Source organism: Mustela lutreola, chromosome X, assembly GCF_030435805.1.
Source record: "Mustela lutreola isolate mMusLut2 chromosome X, mMusLut2.pri, whole genome shotgun sequence".
Classification (NCBI taxonomy): Eukaryota; Metazoa; Chordata; class Mammalia; order Carnivora; family Mustelidae; genus Mustela; species Mustela lutreola.
This window is the reverse complement of record NC_081308.1, coordinates 68,983,845-68,988,079: the sequence shown is the minus strand read 5'-3', so window position 1 is coordinate 68,988,079 and position 4,235 is coordinate 68,983,845.

Sequence of the window (4,235 nt, the reverse complement as noted above, 5' to 3'; positions counted from 1 at the left end):
GCACATTGACCATTTGAAATACATTAATTGATATCATCATTGTTATTCAAACTCTTTCTGGTCTTATAAGTGGGAGTGAGCAGCCACTTTTGTGGAATGTTATCTAGAAAACTTAGAAAGATTTCTTTTCCCCAAGCATCCCTCTTCTTCTCCTTAATGACAGAAGTTCCAGCATTAAAAATGTATGCCTTGTGCTTAAAATTCAGTCCAGGCTGAACAAAGCAGTACTGGGTAAGAAAACAGGCTTTAATGACATACAAAAATGGGATCAAATCAGATTGCCACTTAAAGCTCTATGACTGTTCTTCAGCTTGTAGAGCCTCAGTTTTCTTATCTGTAGAATGTGGCTAATAATAAAATCATATATATATATATATATATATATAGAGAGAGAGAGAGAGAGAGAGGTAATATATTATATATTATATATATAGAGAGGTAATATATTATATATTATATTGTATTATATAGAGATTTTATATATGTGATCTCTCTCATATACTGTATCTGGCACTTAGTAAGCAACATCATCTATATCAGCATTATTAACAAGTACTGTTAGTTCTGGCTCAGCATCAATGATTTTACAGTTCCAGCCTTAGAACTATCAGAGACTTCAGAGATAACTGAGAATGACCTACTTATTTTACTAATAAGAGATTTCAGGCATGGAGGGAGAGAGGCACTTGCCCAAACTTACAGTGAGTAGAAAAGCTTAGTATGAAAACCAGATTTGAGCTTCCAGGCTAAACATCTTTATTACAACACAGAGTTAGCATTTAGATCTTGCTCAGGGAGCATATTTTGCTGAAAGGAATGGTGGAGACAGAGACAGAAATAGAAAAAGCAAGCAAGCTTCTTGCTGCAGGATGAAGCCTGAGGTCATGACATGATCAGCTTTGCTGACTGGAAGTTGCCTAGACTTGGGTCTTCATTAGTCTTTTGAGGACTTTGTGGCTTGGACAAGAACATAAATACCAAAAGGTAGACAGACTAAGCACAGATTCACAGAATTTGAACAATTCAGGGCTTTATAACCCTTTTAAAAACAAAGAAATGTGATGTTTTAAAATCTGAATTTTTACACTTCTATATATGCATTGATAAATACAGCATAAGCTTAATTAAAATAATTGCATTTATTTATAGAGAGGCATGCTTCCCTCTTTAATGCTTATGTTCTTTAAAGTTTTAATCTAGGCCTAGTGTGGAGCCGGAGATTTGGTTCCAGTTATGTCTTCCCCTTTATTTTTCTCTCTTTTCTATAACACTTATCATCTGTCATTACTTTTTAACTTGGTTATCTGTTTGTTTTGAGCTTTCCCTATTCTGACTCCAGAATATTTAAAACAGTTTTTTATTATAATTTTTTAAAACAGCCTTTTATTTATTTATTTAAAACAGCTTTTTGTTATAAAAAGACAAATATTTTTTCTATTATAAAAAGACAAATAATCAAATAAAAAACAAATAAAATATTTGTTATTAAAAACAAATAATCAAGAACCACCAGTTATTGATCAGTCAGCTATCCAGCTCCAAAATCATCTCATTGTTTTCAGATGGTCTTTTTCCCTTGACTTTCTCCAGGACGCCTAGCTGGAGTCCTAGGGAATTTAATCAAATCTAAGAAATCAGATTCAAGAATCAGCTTGGCAGGAAACCTCCAAATAAATCAAAGCCAAACTGGAGAAGCTGGAGAAGGTAGAAGTGAATCTTTCAGCTTGATTCCTGAAAAGTCACCAAGGAGTTTGCCATTTACAATTCTGCATTAGTCTTTAGATGGCCTGAAAAACAAAGTATTGGAATTGACTCGGGTACAAATATACCTTAATAAATTCTATCTTGAAGGATGGAGGGAAGATAAAGGAAAAGTGGCACTGGGTGCCTACAAATAAAGGCAAAGTTTAATAAATAGTTGAGCAAAGTATAACTACTAGATAATCCGAACATTTTATTAAATTTGATGAGCATCTGAAATCCAAGTTGTAATTAAAGCTGAATTATTGCTTTTGTTTTTAAGTGTAAAATAAAAATCAATTTTATATTTAGTTATACATCTTTTGGTTACATTGCTCATATGACAAAAGTTTTTATTATTAGCAAGTTATATTAACTACAAAAATTGAAATCAATTAAAATAAATTGAAATATGGAAAATTAAACACAGCTAAATATGGAAATTACACAAAAGGAGACTGATTTATTGATATATCTTATGTCAACCTGATTAATATATCGCATTAAACTCTTTGGTGTCATAATCCTAAAATTCTATAATTTTGAGAGCCAAGAGCACAAATAAAAGGTTACATACACTTTCTACTTTACAAGTGGGAAAGAAAGAACACTAAAAAAACAAAAGGATTATTCATACTTTGATTACTAATTTGATTTTACAACATAACCTAACAAATGAACTTAGCTTAACTTAACCTAATGTCATTGAACTGAACCTAATGCTTATATATTCTATGTATAATGTGTTCACAAGACAACATAATGCATGATTATTTTTTAGAACTTTAGACCATAGGTAAGTATGCCATTTTTGAAAGTTTAGTTTTATTATTGCTCTATTGTTTTAGCATTTTTTTTCAATGAGTCCCTAACCAAAGCTCAGATTTAGTCATTTGTATCCTGATAAGGAAACAGATTTTACAAAAGAAATTAAACAATTTACTGTATGCCAAGTCTGGTATTGCTTTTTTATTTCTTTCTTTAATATGAGACCCATCAACAAAGAATATTAAGTTAGGATTTAGTGTTGGAACATCCAAAAATTCTGTTCTTGGCATAGATACTTTTGATTTACAGAATGACAATGAAGATATTCTCCTCATTCAGTAAGGTTATAGAGTTGTTGGAGAATGTTACACTAGCAAATGTTAATATGAGGATAAAATAGTAATTCATAATTAATCAATTGGTATAAAAATGTTGATGGTTTCCATTAATGATAGGGATTTATAAATATGGCAACATTTGATTTAAAGGATTCGTATAAGGAAAGGTGGGTGAAGATATAAGTGAAATAAGTGATGGGGATTAAGGAGTGCACTTGTGATGGGCACTGGGTGATGTACAGAATTGCGGAATCACTGTATTAATACACCTAAAACAAATATAACACTCTATATGTTAACTATACTGGAATGAAAATAATATATAAAGGATTCATGTGAGAAATAATTAAGTTACCTTATGCTCATGTTTTAAACTTAAAAATTAGTATTTTTAAGTCTATATATCATCAGAAAGAAAAACAAAGGTTACCGAGAATTTTAAGAATTTGGTTATTGTTTAAAATTTTTACCTTTTCTATTATTGCTTTATGGGGTTTGGGGTTTTGCTTTGTTTTGTTTTTAATCACTTCCTGGCACAATTTTAACAACTTACAAGATGCACTGTTCCTGGAAGATTTATTTTAAAAGTCTTAACATTTTTAAGTGGCCATATCATCCAAATATTTCAAAAATTAATTAATATACATTTTAAGAATGTTTTATTGCTTTGCAACATTTTAATTGTTTTGTCTTGTGTGTGTGTGTGAGGAATGTAGATGAGGGAATATATTTTTGTTCCTTCTGACATGGCACAAATGTAGCATCTTTCAAGCTATATTGTGCTCAGAATCTCTATTTACATGCCTTAATATACTTAAATCTACATTTCATCCAATAAAGGGTAAAAAACATTTTACAGATTATTTTATTTCTTTAATTGCTTAAGCAAGTTATAAAAATGTTTTATCTTCTTTTGTGCATTTGTAAATATTGATTTTAATTGCTCCTGAGCTAGGCACTAGTTTAGCAGCTTCCTAACTGCATTTTGATCCAAAGCATCATATGAAAGTCACAGTATTTTTTAAGTTTTACAAATGTCAAAAAAAAAAATAAGTTCTAAATTTTTGTGTTTTGTTTTGTAAAGAGTTGTTTTATGGGTTTTCACTGCATTTGGTCCTGATTTGGGAAGAAATTTAGCAGATTTCTACCTGTACTGTACTTCAAATTTTCACACAAATTGTACAATATTTTTAGTTTTACAGAACTTAAAAAATAAAATGTAAATGCAACTGTTAGGAATTATTTTTTTATAGTTTTTTTCTGAGTTTTGTTCTATTGGTTTGGGCTGGTTTATGTATTTTTTTCAATATGCTCCTGACCTGGTCACAATTTCAGCAACAATCTGGCTACATTGTGTTCCAAAACTCAATATAAAAAAAAAAAAAAACT